This window comes from Acomys russatus, chromosome 25, assembly GCF_903995435.1.
Source record: "Acomys russatus chromosome 25, mAcoRus1.1, whole genome shotgun sequence".
Lineage (NCBI taxonomy): Eukaryota > Metazoa > Chordata > Mammalia > Rodentia > Muridae > Acomys > Acomys russatus.
The window spans coordinates 35,671,835-35,689,218 of NC_067161.1; the positions used below are offsets into that span (position 1 = coordinate 35,671,835).

The window sequence follows — 17,384 nt, forward strand, 5'->3', positions numbered from 1 at the left end:
GAACCCGAAGGCAGGGAACTCCACAACGTCCACCCTCAAAGTGAGGAATGGGCGTCGGAATAACTACTTCACTGTGCTCTGTCCTTGGAGTCGAAGGTCTCCAGCTGATTAAGAGCAAAGTCTGGTTGTTTCTTTTCCTGATTCCAGTTCAATGGGAGGAGCCTGCAGCGGGTCTAAGAAGAGGAAAAAGGCAAGTGAGTCAACTGCAATATCCCTGGAATCACTTATCTTTTGAAATCTATAATAAAATAAGAGTGAATATTACCTAAAAGGCAAATACTGCAAGTCAACAATTTCACAAACCCATTGATTTAACAAATTATTTTTTGAGTTATTGCTTGACTGTGAGGGTCAAGGTTGTAAGACTGTAAACAAAAATTCTTGCTTTCATGTAATACTCTGTAACTATAAACTATAAAACTATAAAAGCATTTCATTTTAACAAGTCACCAATTAAAACATTATAGTTGCCATACTTAAATTCGACAAAGAAATATTCATTGTTGTTTTCAGACAACCCACAGTAACGAACACATGAATGAACTCTAAGACAAGCAGATACAGCACAGCTGAAGCCTGAAGATGATCACTCATCCATGGAAACAGAACTGTACAGAGATGTCAGCTTTATCTCTGTACATCCAGCCATTAGGACCCCACCCCCACCCCCAAATAGCCAGCACTGAGTAGAGACACCAAAAATCCTGCCACAACAAGCCAAGGAAATCCAAGAAATCCTTGCCAAGCTCATACTCAGAGAAGCAAAGGAAGGGGAGCCAGGGAAGTTCCAGTCATTAAGACCAGCATCACCTACACACAAGTTTGCTTTGGTGGGGCCTGAAGTTACTTTAAAAAGACTCGTACTCCTGCCAACCTACCATGCACATTAACTGAAAATGCCCAATAGTGGATACACAAGTTGCAAGCCACGGAAGCCTTAGCAATCAAATCAGCCAACCACAACAGACGTGAGAATCTAAGAGAGGCAGCAGCATGAATGTAAGGACGGCTCAACAGAGGGAGCATCAGAGCAACTTCAACTATGTGACAGGTGCAGACATTTACTAAGGGGATCTGGCTACTAAGAACAAGAAAGAAGAGCAAATATTAAATGTGGCATCATGTGGCTCAGAGGTTAAAAGCACTGTTTGTTCTTCCAGAGGTCCTGAGTTCAATTCCCGGCAACCACATGGTGGCTCACAACCATCTATAATGAGATCTGGTGCCCCCTTCTGTCATGTGGGCAGAATACTGTATAAATAATAAATAAATAAATCTTTTTTAAAAATTATAAAAATGTGGCATCATGGGGCCACCTTCAAGAAGGAACTGCCACCGAGAAAAGATGATCAGATCACAGAAGGGAGGGGCAACCAGTAGAGCCAACAAGTGGAGGCGACATTTGCAAGAAAACAGAAAACTTAAAAAGATAATGTGAGTAAAGAAAAAAAAGCCACCCTTGAAATGAAAAGATCAAAAGCCAAAGATGACTTTATTTGGTTACACAAAAAAATGTGACCATTTCTGACCCAAGTGATAAAATATAAAGTATCTGCAAGCCTTTTAAAGAAGCCTCATAAACTGATAAACTTTGTTATGTATAAAGCATTATCTCATGAGCTCATAGAACCCTGGAGACTAACCAAATAAAAACTCAGCCCTTCTGAAACTATATTATGTAAAGATAACACAAAATTCTCCTTTATCCTCACCAATGTGATTACTTTAGAAATTATTATTTTGTATATCATGGGTTAAGTATCCTTTACCCTAACCAGATACATTTTTTAAAATACTTCCCTTTGATTTCTTCAAAGCTAGGAAGACTCTAAGACAGGCACTTCTGCCACTTTTGTAAAAATGAAGGTCTCCGTAGAGATAGGCATGTGCGCTCAAGTCACAAACCTGGTTAGCTGCAGCGCATACAATCCTAGAATTCACAATTCATGCAGTAAGCAAACATTCAAGATGACTGAAGAACAAAAATGTACAGTTTTGCTATAATTAAAATACACACCTTAACAGAAACACTACTTATTTCACCCAAATCTAGAGATAAAAAAGGACAGATGCTCATCCTCAGAACTGAGAAATATTCTGAGATTTAATTAGATCAAAGGAATGTTTTTACTTATTTCTTCTGTCCAATCTTGTTATAAGGAATATACCAGGAGATGAGTTAAATTCACAGTTTCCAATGGACACTTTAAAAATATTAAAAATTGAATAAAAAGGCCACACCTAAGGCTGACAAGATAGTGAGTAAAGGCATTGGCTCAAACCTGAGGACCTGACTCAGATTAAAACACATAGCAGAGACTCCATTCCTAGAACTCATCCTCTGACCTCCACACATGAAAACGAAAGTGGAGCGCACACGCACGTGCTCAGGTACAGACACACACACACACACAGACACAGAGAGAGAGAGAGACAGAGAAACAGAGAGACAGAGACAGAGAGAGAACACTTAGAGTATAAGTTAAAAAACATGTAAAGTCATGTGTATGTGCTACTGTGATACATGTGTGCACTCTGTAAAGTGAAAATGCATCTATGTCCTTAAACAGTGATTGTTTCTTGTGGTAACAATGTTGAGAATGATTAAACTCAGCTCCAAACAGGTTTGACTGTCCTTGTGTCCACAGTCTCAGCCAGTAAGAGTCACTGTGAACGGACTTCTTTAGTAGCCAGTGCCCTTGTAGAAACATCTTCACTGCTCAGCACAGACACGATGCTACGCTAGTATTTTCACAGCTACTATTTGGTTTTAGCCCATGTATAACACACATATATAAACAGCTAGAACTTATATTAACTCCACATTTCAAGCAGGTGCATTTTGCCCCTTTATTCACTTATTTTAAATGGTTACACTGTTTAACATGTGACTTCTTTCTTTGCCATCTATAATCACTGCCTACCAACCCACATTTCCCAAAATTCACATTTCCAGTGGATACACCTTTAATCCTCAGGAGTCAGAGGCAGGCAGATCTCTCTGAGTTTGAAGCCAGCCTGGTCTACAGATTCCAAGATAGCCAAGGCTACACAAAGAAACCCCATCTTGGGGTGGAGGGTGGGAGGAAGGGAGGGGTGGAGGAGGTGTTTCCCAAGATGCCTTGGGAAACGTCCAGCTTCTTGCCCTCCTCATCAAACTGCATTCTTAGAATTACTTCAGGTGTATAACCTAAAGTATTATTCAAAGAATAGATTATATTGCAAAAATCTCAATGTTGCTACTGTATTAATAGTTATTTTTACTAAGTTATTAATATACTTCCATTTCCAAAACCTTATACTTTTTTTTTTAAGCCCAGTCCAAAAAAAAACCTTATACTTTTAAAGCCTAGTATTGTTATAGTGAAGGTAAAACTCTTGATTAAGACTTCAAGGTCAGCTCTCTGCTCCTCCCTGTTCCAGAGACGGCCGCATCTTTTCGTGCAGTGCCAGCCTCGTCCCTTGACACAATGGTGAAGGTCGGAGTAAATGGATTTGGCCGTATTGAGCGCCTGGTTACCAGGGCTGCCTTCACATCTGGCAAAGTGGAGATTGTTGCCATCAATGACCCTTCATTGACCTCAACTACATGGTCTACATGTTCCAGTATGACTCTACCCACGGCAAGTTCTGCGGCACAGTCAAGGCTGAGAATGGGAAGCTTGTCATCAAAGGGAAGGCCATCACCATCTTCCAGGAGCGAGATCTCACTAACATCAAATGGGCTGATGCCGGTGCCGAGTATGTTGTGGAGTCCACTGGTGTCTTCACTATCATGGAGAAGGCCGGGGCCCACTTGAAGGGGGGAGCCAAAAAGGTCATCATCTCCGCCCCTTCTGCTGATGCCCCCATGTTTGTGATGGGCGTGAACCAGGACAAGTATGACAACTCACTCAAAATTGTCAGCAATGCTTCCTGCACCACCAACTGCTTAGTGCCCCTGGGCAAGGTCATCCATGACAATTTTGGCATTGTGGAAGGACTCATGACCACGGTCCATGCCATCACTGCCACCCAGAGACTGTGGATGGCCCCTCTGGAAAGCTGTGGTGTGATGGCCGTGGGGCTGCCCAGAACATCATCCCTGCATCCACTGGTGCTGCCAAGGCTGTGGGCAAGGTCATCCCAGAGCTCAACGGGAAGCTCACTGACATGGCCTTCCATGTTCCCACGCCCAACTTGTCTATCGTGGATCTGACATGCCAACTGGAGAAACCTGCCAAGTATGCCGACATCAAAAAGGTGGTAAAGCAGGCATCTGAGGGCCCACTGAAGGGCATCCTGGGCTACACTGAGGACCAAGTTGTCTCCTGCGACTTCAACAGCGACTCCCACTCTTCCATCTTTGATGCTGGGGCTGGCATTGCCCTCAATGACAATTTTGTAAAGCTCATTTCCTGGTATGACAATGAATTTGGCTACAGCAACAGGGTGGTGGACCTCATGGCCTACGTGGCCTCCAAGGAGTAAGAAGCCTTGGACCCCACCCCACCCCAGCAAGGACACGAGAGCGAGAGAGAGCCCTCGGCTGCTGAGGAGTCCCTGTTCCAACTCTGTCCCTGACACTGAGTATCTCCCCTCATAGTCTCCATCCTAGACCCCAGAATAATGGGAGGAGCCCAAGGAGCCCTACTCTCTTGAATACCAGCAATAAAATTCACTGTACCTTAAAAAAAAAAAAAAAAAAAAAAAAAAAAGAGTTCAAGGTCACCTTCAGCTACACAGCAGATTTGAGCTCAGCCTGGGCGGCCTGACAACTCTGAACAAAATACAAACCAAACGAAAACCCCTACACTTAAGAAAACAGACAAACTGTGCACAAGGGAGCAGCATTCCAACAGCTACACAGCTCAGCACATTCCACACACAACTCAATATCAGGCTGGTCCTCAGCAGCACAGATGTCTCCTAACCCTAATCTTAGAGAGAAGGAAGGACTGTGCACAGTTTAGGAACTGAGCATGTTCATTCTGTGTAGCCCTGTACCAAAATTCAGAATTTAGGCTTTGGAATTAAGGTATGTGGCACATGTTGTGTTTAAAGCCAAGTTTAGATGCTGGTAGTGTGGAGTGACATTCTTCTAGCTGTCCAAAGACTTTCAGAATTCCAATCATTTTAGAAATGCTAGCATGGAGAAGTGGCAGGCCCTAGAACCCAGTCTGGTATTCTGGTATAAAACAGAATGCTGTGTTTCAGTTTCCAGATCTAAAATGAGAGCCAAGCTGGGCAGTGGTGGTGCACGCCTTTAATCCCAGCATTCTGGAGGCAGAGGCAGGCAGATCTATGTGAATTCAAGGCCAGCCTGGTCTACAAAGTGAGTCCAGGATAGCCAAGGCTACACAGAGAAACTCTGTCTCTAAAAACCAAAAATAAGTAAATAAATAAAGTAAGTGAGGGCTAAATCTGATGCTATATACAGGAACTGAATACTGAATGATCTTATTACCAAAATTAAAAATGGTAAATAAAAGAATGAAGCAACAGTAACAGTTTGTTGTTGCTGTTGTTCTGTTTCTTTGTTTTTGATATTGCCTGTATCAGTTCTGACTTCTGAGCTTCAGGATTCCCAGGCAGCTCAGCCTACAAGCACACACTACCATGTCTTACTGTAAACTAGGAAACAGCTCAGGTCTATTAAGAAAAACAATTTTTAAAAAGATTTATTTAAAAGTATAAGGTTTTGGAAATGGAAGTATATTAATCAACTTAGTGAAAATAACTATTAATACAGTAGCAACATTGAGTTTTTTGCAATAGAATCTATTTTTATTGTTTATTTACTGTATTATATACAGTATTCTGCCTGCATGTGAGCCTGCACGCCCCAGAAGAGGGCACCAGATCTCATTATAGTAATGGTTGTGAGCTGCCATATGGTTGCTAAGAATTGAACTCAGGATCTTTAGAGGAACAGACAGTGCTCTTAACCTCTGAGCCATCTCTCCAGCCCCAAGAAAAACAATTTTTTAAAAAAAGATTTATTTTCAGTTTTATGTATGTGTATGGTACCTGTGTAAATGCATGTGAGTACATGTGGAGGCCAAAAGGGAGTGTTAGAGCCTCTAGCTATGACGTTACAGGGACAGGTGGCATGAGCCTATGTGGGTGCTGGGAAAGAATCCGGTCCTCTGCTAAAACTACGCATCCTTAACCACTGAGCCAGCTCTCTAGTCGGGGGGTGGGGGAGAGGTGGGAAATTAAAGAAAATGGCACATTTATACAAAATAATGAGTCACAGCTTTATAGAGCATGATTCTTGAGAAGCATTATATAAAATGGAACACAGAGAACCACTGCCACAAATTCAAGAACAGTTTAAACAATTTTGTCTAGAGACACAGAAATGGGTCAAAGTACAATTGTTAACAGCCAGGAGGACACTCAAGGGCAGTTTTCCAAACAGAAAAAGATACACAAAGACTCCGGGACCACTGACAATGTTCTGCCCTCCTCCCTACTCCCAACTGGGCTGGAATGAAAGCCAGGCAAGCAGTCTGTCATTGGCTATGACCCTAACCCTGATCTCTCTCTCTTAAACCTGGGTGGTAGCTACAAAAGTACTGGTTAATCAGTACATTTATGTACCACACAAGTGTCTATATATTTTTAAAGATTTATCTTTTGATTAAAATTTTTGTTATGTGTAATAGGTATTTTGCCTGCATGTGTGTATATACACCATGTTCATGCCTGGTGCCCAGAGTCCAGAAAAGGGCATCAGAATTCTTGGAACTGGAGTTACAAATGGCTGCAAGCTGCCTTGCAGGTGCTGAGAATTGAACCTGGGTCCTCTGGAAGAGCAGTAAAAACTCTTAACCACTACTGAACCATCTCTCAGATCCCTCTTCCATTCCACTTCCTGTGTGTGTGTGTGTGTGTGTGTGTGTGTGTGTGTGTGATATGAAGGTGCCCATAGAGGCCAGAAGAAAGCATCAGATTTCTTGAAACTGAAGTTACACATGGTTGTGAGCTACTAGACCCAGATGCTGGGAACCAAACTCAAGTCCTCTTTAAGAACACCAAGTGGGGCTGGAGAGACGGTTCAGTGGTTAAGAGCATGGTTTGCTCTTCCAAAGGACCCAGGTTCAATTCCTAGCACCCACATGGCACCTCACACCTCTCTGTAACTCCAGTACCAAGGGATCTGACACACTCATACTAATGCACATTAAAAAAATAAAGAAAGAAAGAACACCAAGCACTTTCAATCACTGAGCTACATATCTAGTCATACATATTTATTTCTAAATGCCAAAAGTTTAAGTAAGATGTAAGTAACAACAGTAAATGCTAATAATTAGCAGTTGGTCATAATGAACTGATGAAGATCAGGAATGAAAATGTAAAAAAAATGCCAGGCATGGTAGAACACTCCTTTAATGCCAGCACTCAGGAGGCAGAGGAGGCAGATCACTGTGAGTTCGAGGCCAGCCTGGTCTACAAAGTGAAACCCTATCTTGAAAAGGGGGGGGGGGGGGGGGGAATCAAGTAAAAATAAACACCTTTATAGTGATATTGAAGGGCTGGGTATAATTAGGGGAGAAGGGTGTCTAAGTTATGCCTAATGCCAAAGTTGTTTCCTACAGAAATACTAAAACTATTAGTCAATGGCAACTATGATTTATCAATACAGCTATTCACAGCCCACACGAGCACAAACTGTCTGATACTAGTTTTGAAATGGTTTTGTTTTCAGGTTGCTTTTAAAATTTTTTTCCATTATATATGTGGATGAGTGTAAATGCACGTCTGTGTGGATGTGCATGTAAAGGTCAGGGGGTAAGCTCAGAGGTCACTCCTCAGATGCTACCTACCGTGTGTGTTGGGGGGGCCGGGGTGTCTCAAACTGGCCTGGATTTTCCCAGGCTAGGCTAGCTAGACAGCAACATCCCAACACTAGGGTACCACCATGCCCAATTTAAGGTTTAATTATTTTATGTATGAATATTTTGCTTGCATGTATGTATGTGCACTTGCATGCCTACCTGGTGCTCACAGAGGCTCAAAAAAGGCACCCTCCATGTGAGTGCTACAAACTGAACTTGGGTTCTCTAGGAGAACAGCGCATGTCAACCTGAGCCTTCTCTCCAGCCCCGTATTTGTAAATGTGGGTTTGGGATCATACTCAGGTCCTTTCTTTACCAGCTATCTCCCCAGACTCTTGTTTTCCACATTAGAGGAAAGGTCAAGCTACATCAGGTGACTTCATTTTCTGAGGTGTCGTCTCTTACAGGACCTGGAGCTCATGGACTCAGCTACACTGGCTGGCCAGGCAGCAGCACAAAGAAAAGGCTCCTCAGCCCTAGGTTATAGGCGTGTACTGCTGAGCCCTTTGGCTTTTACACAACGGCTGGGGATTAAACCTGGGTCCTCATTCTTGCACAGGAAGCATTCCGCCCATGAAGCCAATCCCCAGCCTCTTGTTTTTAGTCTTTTCAGACAGAGCCTTATGTGGCCCAAGTGACCCTGAGGATTGCTTCATTTCTGGTCCACCTGCTGCATCCTAGGATTATAGGAATGGCAACCATGCCTAGCTTGAAATGGTTCTTTGAAACTGATTTGTGATATCTCTTGGAGTAGTTTCCAACAGATCTCCTTCTGGTAAACCAAAGCCAAAAGAAGCCACTGTTACTGAACTAGTCTCAAAAGGTACAGAGAGCAGATCATCAAATTAGATGCTGAGACTCACAGCCAAGCATTAGGCAGAGCTCAGGAGTCCTGTGGAAGAGTAGGGGAAAGGACAGACGGACCAGGAGCGGACAGGAACACCGCAAGAAATCAACTAACCTAGACTCATGGAGCTTAGAGACAGAAGCAAAAAACAGAAGAGCATGCACAGACCGGACCTAGGTGTCCTACACATATGTGGGCAGTTTGCTCTTCATGTGGGTCCTCTAGTAAGTTGAATGGGTACCACCTTTGACATGAACTCCTTTGCCTGCTTTTGATCACTTCACCCTAAGCAGGCTGCCCTGCCTAACCTCAGTGGAGAAGGACTTGATGGGACTTGATGTGCTGGGGTTGGGGGCTGGGGCTCCCCTCTTCTGAGGAGAAGTGGGGGGAGAAGAGGGTGGGAGGGAGGGACCAGGAGGAGAGGAGGGAGGGGGCTTCGATCAGGATGTAAGGTGAATATTTAAAATTTTTATTTTTTAAAAGGCACAGAGAGAAGCACTTGCAATTATAGTAACAATATATTTTTCTCATGTCTGAAACGACTAGTTAGACACTAGACTTTCCCACTGATTCATGTAAATGAATCACATAGAATATGCTCAATATTTAGTGGGGCTGGAGAGATGGCTCAGTGGTTAAAAATGGCTTGCAGAGTTTAGATCTCAGCACCCACATTGGGTAGTGCCTGTGCCTCCAGCAGGCCTCTGTGGGCACCATGAACACATGTGCACACATACACAAATAGAATGAATGAATGAATGAATGAATGAATGAACAAATGAACGAACGGATACGTGTAAATTTTTAAAAGTTTTAAGTCCTAAGTATATACGCAGACAAGTATTTGTGAAGTTTTTATTTTGGGGAAACATGGAGGTAGAAATCTTACATCATATTTTAAGCACAGTTTGAGTTTTACTTTCTAAGAAACTGTCCATCACTTTTGCAAACTGGTTTATCACTTTACCTTCCCGCCAGCTGTGTGTGAGGGTCCCACTGTTCTACACTCTGCGGTCAGCATTCACCTCTGTGTAGTGTCCCTCTGGTTTTAATTTGCACTTTCCTGATAACTTAATAATATTAATGGTATTTCCTTTTTTTTTAAGAATCTTTTTCTCTTTGTTTATGTGTATGTGTCCATGTGAATGAATGCCATGTGTGTGCAGGTACCTACAGATCGCTTGGATCTAGAGTTACATGTGATTATGAGGCACCAGGAGCTGAACTCAGGACCTCTAGAAGTAAGCGCTGTTGGCTGCTAAGCCATCTTTCCAGCCCCACTGACCTCCCCCTTCTCTGAGGAGAAGGAAAGGAGAGAAGGGGGGCTGGGAGGAAAGGAGAGGGGCCGCTATCAGGGGATGAAGTAAACCAACAAATAAACGGGAGAGGTAGGTTAGTATGTTTGTTGACGCTCACATACCTTCCTTGGGTCTGTGTTTTCAGATGTACGGCCCATTTTTAAAAGATTTTTATTATTTCTAACTAAGTGCTCTGAACTGCAGAGTACAGAAACTCTGAGTTTCAGAAGGTTGTGAACTGCCTGATGTGAGAACCAAATCTGAACCACCTCTTCAGATCCCCAAAACCCATTTTTATTTTTATTTTCCAAAACCCATTTTTAAATTTTAGTTATGTTCTATTACTATAATCTCAATTCCATTTTAATTAAGCCAAGTTCTTCATATACTCTAGAACAAGTGCCTTGTCTACTACATACATGATTTTTTTCCCTCGGTTTTTTCTTTCATACCACTGTCTTTTACAGAGTTTAGCTCGCATGAACTCTGATGCATTAACTCTGTATTTTATGATCTGTGTTCTGCCTAAGAAATTTCAACATACTCCTCAAAGTCATATAGACTGTCATTTATTCTAGAACTCTTAGGTTTCATTTTGTATCTATACTCCAATTTGTAGTCTATTTGTCCACCTGCACCTCCAGCTCCCTGAAGTAAGACCTGCAATTGGGAATGAAGTGCCCTGCTTTTACTCTTAGTTTTCAAATTCCATTCCATTTCTAAGCCCCTTCTATTTCCACACACACTTTAGAGTCAGTTTGTTACTGCAAAGTTACCGTTTCCTTTTAACTGTTTTGTGAATTTATCATGACTGGAGGCTTGTTTTTCCTGTGTAAGCCCACTGCTCCTAAAGAATAGTTTGCATTTACGATTGTTTAGATAGCCACAAGGTAAAATGCCTAAATTCAAATATGAATTTAACTTAATTCCTTGGCTTAGACTTTTTATTCCACATGGACATCCATTCATACTGAACACTGATATGTAGAAGAAATATTAGAAATGCAGTATGGAATGCTGGTTTAAGACTGTAACAGCTGGCATGGACACATGCCTGCTAGTGCTAGTGTAGTAGAGGCCAGCCTGGGCTACACATCAAGATATCACAAACTGACTTAGAGCTGCAGAATACTTGATCTTTGTATACTCAGTTTTGCTGGTCTATGAAATTATTTCACATTAGTGTCCACCTCTTTGGGATGCATGAGGATTCAATGAGTAAATATAGGGAAGTTTACAGGGCCAAGTGTGTTAACACCCCCCCTATGTAACTGGTTTCCATTGCTGTTGCTATGTTACTACTGTTGCCCTAGCTACCATTTTTTCTTTTACACAGAGACAGGCCTCCATAGTGCTAACCTGAATAGCACATGGACAAAGACTTTTCTAGTCAGGCTTCCTAACTTAGATAGAGCAACACATATTTTTTTTTAAGTGTCTATTTACATTTATATTTAAAAGAGGAAATGAAGTAAAACTGATATCAAGGTACAGGGAAAAAAATAAACCAATTAATTCTTCCTTTTTATAGCAATGTCCTAAATCCTCCAAAGTATTTCAAGTATATATATAATTTATGTGCCCATGCCATATACTAAGTTTACAACAGAGAACTTTCAGTGGATAGATGAGCTAAGAATTCTAACTTGGTTACTTTATCAATTAGTGAGTGTCAATAAAAACATAACTGTATACTTAATTGATTTGTCAGGTTTTCTCCTTTTAGAACAAAAGGCCCTGATGGTCAGACGTGTAATGGTTCAGAAGGGAATGATAGTCAATATCTCAGTACTTTCAAGAAGTACTATCAGGAGCAGGCTTAACAAATGAGCTGTGTGTGTAACCCATGCTTCTTGGCCAGGCAAAGAAGTCTCTATCCGTCCCTGGGGATGTGAAAGCCAGTTCAACACAAACTGCAGTGGCTTATCTGGGTGTGAACAAGGCGGTGGAGGACAGCTTTAATCCTGGTTCAGATTACTCCGCAGAGACAAAAGATCACTTGGTCCTACACTTCATTCCTGCGTGCTTGGGGCCAAGTGTCTCAGATGTGTCAACTTGATATTTTCCTCCAATAAATAGGGCATTTTCAGCTGTCAAATGAATTTTTAGAGGGAAAGCTTTTTTTTTTTAAATAAAATATGCTGTAACAGCAAAATTATACCACACTGTGTAAGAAGTTCTCTCGGTTTCTTTACTTTTTTTTTTTTTAATTTAAAAGCTTTTTCCATTTACTTGTTTTATATATATTAATGTTTTGCTTAATATATGTCTGTGCACCATTTGCACGCCTGGCTCCTGGGAAGTCAGAAGAGGGCACCGGATCCCCTGGAACTGGATAATCTTTGTCAAAATGCATTTAGTAAATGTCATTAACATTCAAATGTTTGGTCTTCTCCTTTTGGGGGGAGGTTTATAATGTAGTTGCTTGGAGTCTTCTGTTTTACAAGAAAATGTATTAACATCACTGATTTTTTAAAAATTTAAACCATTCAAAGAAAACAAATTCCAGTACCTAGGTGGCAGAGTCAGGATAATTCAGAACTGCACAGAGTCCTTGTTTGGGGTAAGTTTGGTGGGAGTCAGACACTGGGAGGGAAAGGATTAAGTACTAAATACAACTTAATGGTAATAAAAATAAATAAAAATTTAAATCAGCACTTTAATTGGATCAACTTGTCTGATGTGGTCACTGGAATGAATTATTGTGTCCAAAGAATGAAATGAACCCTGGTTCCTGGAACCAGAGGCTAGACTAGGCTGGCGGGCCTGTTCTTTGGGAATCTACAGCACAGCAGAAGAGTAGACATAAGTGCTGGAAAAGGAGAGTCAAGCACCTTGTCAGGAGCCTGTAACAGTATCATGTCTGCTTTGCTCAGGCTATAACAGAACGTGTGTGTGTGTGTGTGTGTGTGTGTGTGTGTGTGTGTGTGTGTGTGTGTGAGAGAGAGAGAGAGAGAGAGAGAGAGAGAGAGAGAGAGAGAGAGAGTGTGTGAAGACTGAATGGAAAACTTTTTTTGAGACAAGGTTTCTCTGTGTAGCCTTGGATGTCCTGGACTCACTTTGTAGACCAGGCTGGCCTCGAACTCACAATGATCTGCCTGCCTCTGCCTTCCAAGTGCTGGGATTAAAAGCATGTACCACTACACATACTTGACTTAAATGGCAAACTTTTAGCTTTTGAGAGATTCTTGAGGGTACTAGCTAAAAAAATTTTTTAAATGGATTTTCGAGCAATAAAAAAAAGGACTGAATATGAAAATCCACTGGGGCAGATAACAAATTAAAAATGTTCACTGCTTCTAATTAAAGAAATGGAAATTGGTGACTCTCTAGAGCAGCCAATGGAGGGTGTACTACTGTATTTCTCCACATGTCTCTCTTAATGTTGTGCTTAATATATATTTAAGGTATATTTAATAAACTAAAATCTGCTCAAAAAAGTAAAGCCCCAAATGGCAACTACCATTTCACATGTATTCTATTTTAAAATGCGATTGTATTCATTGCTGGAAAAGGAAAAGGGAAAATGTCTGTGGTAGTCTGAGTGACAACAGCCTCCAAAGAGGCTGGAGGTTTGAATATTTGAGCCCCAGCTGGTAGTACTTTACATGGTATGAATGAGAATGGCCCCACAGGTTCATGTCCCCAGTCGGTGGAACTGTTTGAGAAGGACTAAAAGGTGTGGCCTTCTTCAAGAAGGTATGTCACTGGGGACAGGCTTTGAGGTATCAAAGGACTAGTGCCATTTTCAGTTTGCTCTCTCTGCCTCTGGGTGTTTAAGATGCTTCAGCGGCTGCTCCAGCCACCTGCTACTTTCCATTCACGACGTCATCATAAACTCTAACCTTCTGATGCCATGGGCCTCAAACAAACTCTTCTTTGATTACAGTGTCTCATCACAGCAATAGAAAAGTTACTAAGGCCTGGCAACCACATGCATGTGAGTTTCAGCCCTTATATGAAAGTAAACTAAAATTTCACCATTAGTAATCTATAAAGAACCCAAAAGAAGAAAAATGCACAAAAATTCTTCATTGATATACTCCTTTAAAAAAAAAAAAACAACAGGATTTAAAAAAATCTAAATATTTGGATTTGGAAAAAACAAACAAAACAAAAGAAAAAACCTAATGTCAAGTGGCCAGGTAGCTATTGAATTATGGCTTAATGATGGCTTTTACAGCCATGTCAATGTTAAAAGAATATGCTTAACAAACTGTATTGCCTAAAGGCATTTTAATAGTGCAATAATCATAGGAAATTTATATGAAAATAATCTACCCATTTAAAATCTAACATTACTAAGAATAAACCTAAAATCTTGCTGTTCTTTTTAAGATATTTATGTTTATTTTATGTGTATGGATGTTTTATCTGCATGTACATCTGTGTACTGTGTGTGCCTGATACCCATGGAGACCAGAAGAAGATATCAGAGCCCTTGGAACTTGAATTACAGATGGCTGTGTGCTGCCATGTGGATGCTGGGACCTAAACCCAAATCGTCTGAAAGATAGCCAGTACTCTTAACCATTGAGTTGTCTCTTCAGCAGCAAATCTTGTCTTTAAAATAGTTGATAAATCTGGTATCATGTTCTGAAAACACCTGGACTTCACCCAAAATGGGCAGAAACAATTACATTTTAGATATAATTCATAGAAATATTAAGTTGAAAGAATATATAGGGGTTTTTTTTAATACTCAGAGAATATAACATAGCTACTCTTGAATACAGAGCTTATGAAAGCTTCTGTAGCTTTTAAGTAATATAATATATGTGGAAAATTTCAGCATCCTCTATACCAACACAAAGCACTGGGCTTATTTCTATGAGATGCTTTATGTGCTCATCTGTTTCATTAGCACAGCTCCACAGGAGACCACTGAAGGCCTGTTTCTGGAATTCTGCCCCAATTCTTCTCACCCAGGCCTTGTTGCCAGGGATGCAGCTGCACAACCAATTCTTATTAAAATGGAGTCTTTGAAATGCTGGTCTATGGAAAAGGATATAAAGGATTTCATTATCTCTTCTCAAAACTCACTGAGAGGATTAGGCTCCACCCTTCCCTTCCCAAGGCACACAACTACTCACACCCCTCTCTGCCAACTTAAACACAAGACAAAGGCAGCAGCTCAGCCTTACCAGCAGTCAAAGGAGTTGGGGCAGAGAACACTGCTCAGCAATGAACCTTAACCTAGCAGGCTATTTTTCAGTAAGTGTAAAATCAGTGGTGTGGCCATGAGCGACAGCTGCGCTCACGCAGGGATGTGACTTGAGAAACACCATTTCTAAAGAGTCAGCACTTGGGGAAAGCCTGAGTGCTGTCCAACAACAACCAAGAGTAAATTCACAGACAAAAGTGGGGACACTGAAAGGGTTCGCTCACTATGCTATTGTCCTGAGGGCCCTAACAGCTGCTTGGAGGAGAAGTCTCTGGATTTTCACATGCCCTCTGCTGTCTCAATAAAATTCCTAACAACTGCTGGCTTTGTTCATGAGAGGCAATTTACAACTGAGCTTATCTTACGAGAAGCATTAATGTAAATTTATGAAAATTAGTTATATTCAACAGACTATAAACAGATAAATACTCAAAGGCAAAGACAGATTTTTATTAAACAGTGTTTTCAGTGTTGGTAGGGCACTAGAATTTTTGTAGCACGAAGAACCTTAGAATACTGGTTATTTTAGAGACAAGCTAGAACTATTCCTTGGAGTACACTGCAGCCTGTTCCACAGTGGTGTGCTTACACTATAAAAAAGCAGGGAAGGAGGTGAGGACAGGCTCCCTGGAGAACTTGACCACACGTGTGTAGATCAAGAAAAGAGGTACAAATTCCTGGCATTTTATCTGCTGCAATCAGAACGGAAACAGAGACTTAAGTGTACTTAATACATACAAATGCATATTAAACAACTGCTTTCCTGCTACTTTTCAATTTTTGTAGCTGTCAAGCTCTACATGAAATGTTCACTCTCAGCATTTGCAAAAGAACTTTAAAATACTCTTGTACTTTTCTCATAATAGGTTTTGCCCTTAGTACATGCTATTTTATTTTTAAAAGCTTGGTACATTTACCAGCCTTAAGTTCCCTTTATTTTAGAGAAACAGTATATATAGCCAAAAGAATCTCCAGAACTCTTAAGTTCTCTGTCACTGCCAGTGTTGACTGTGTGGTGAGAAACACGAGTTCCTCCCCCAGAAGTGTAGGAGAGAGAGAGAGAGAGAGAGAGAGAGAGAGAGAGAGAGAGAGAGAGAGAGAGAGAGTGTGTGTGTGTTTCTCTAACACTATGGTGGAAGGGCTGTTATCTTTTACATCGTGCCTCAACAATCCTCATTTTGTTAGACAGTGGATCACATAATGGAGAGAGGATAAACATGGTACTGGCTATTGAAAAAAATTCCAGGTCTCGTTTGTTTGAGACAGGTTTTCTCTATGTAGTCTTGGCAATCCTAGGACCCACTATATAGACCAGGATGCCTCTGCCTCCCAAGCGCTACAATTAAAGGCATGCACTACCATGTCTAGCTCCCGGTAGATTATTAATGGTTAGGGTTAGGCTAATAAAATGGCTTTGAAGAGTAGACAACCTTTATGGCTACTTTTACTGATAAAATGTGTAATGTATTGTGAGTAACTAAAGGTGGCCATGAGAGAATAAATAACTACCATGATGGTCACTAAAAGTGAAGAGAAAACCATAGGCAATGGAAGGCTGGCTGAACCTGAGGATCAAAGTCACACTCTGAAACCACACATTAAATACTGGAGGGGAGAACTCCAACAAAATGTACTAACTACTGCTGAGTGCTAACAACAAAAAGAAAGTAGACTTTTTGTGGAGATCATTTTGATATCTAGCCATCAACGGACACAGACTTACCACTCATCAATGGGGCCACTTATTCAGCTGTCTCTAAGCGGAGACTATGCCGTAAGACACACACAGGTGTCTCTGCAGACTCATTAACAGAAGTTGTTCCTTGAAGATTTCTTCTCTTTTGATTTCATTGGTTCACTCAAAACTGACCCTATTTGCAAATGAAAGGATGCAATTAGGAAACAAAAGCTACAGGGAGCAATTCCTCCCTCTATGTAACTAATTGATACACATGAACACTGAACTCAAATGCTAGACCACATTTAAGTACCATGTTTAAACAAATAACCTACTTTTTAATACCTGTTACATGCTTATTACAAAGTTACTACAATTTTTATTTTCATTATATAAATTGATCGTTGCTTCCTTGCTATATAAGGTACAACTCATACCAAGGGTGGCCAATGCACAGAATTCAGTTAACAAGTCTTCTGTAGACACCCAAGGCTGGCTTACACGCTGTGTTGAAGGACACCTTCACACACTGACAAATCTGAAGACTTAACAAGAAAAATTCAGATTTCTA

At 41.0% G+C, this 17,384-nt stretch overlaps 1 long non-coding RNA gene and 1 pseudogene across 1 annotated transcript in view; one reads left to right on the forward strand and one right to left on the reverse strand.

The window, feature by feature from the left end:
- Positions 1 to 67: 67 nt before the first annotated feature.
- The window catches only part of LOC127208682 (uncharacterized), a 51,629-nt gene continuing 34,312 nt past the window's right edge, over positions 68 to 17,384 (reverse strand). Inside the window, exons 2-3 of the long non-coding RNA XR_007833108.1 lie at positions 16,859 to 17,006; positions 68 to 173 (exon numbers count right to left, since the gene is read on the reverse strand). This is a non-coding gene — a long non-coding RNA (uncharacterized LOC127208682). The remainder of the gene's footprint in view (positions 174 to 16,858; positions 17,007 to 17,384) is intronic.
- LOC127208669 (glyceraldehyde-3-phosphate dehydrogenase-like) lies at positions 3,468 to 4,470 on the forward strand (annotated as a pseudogene).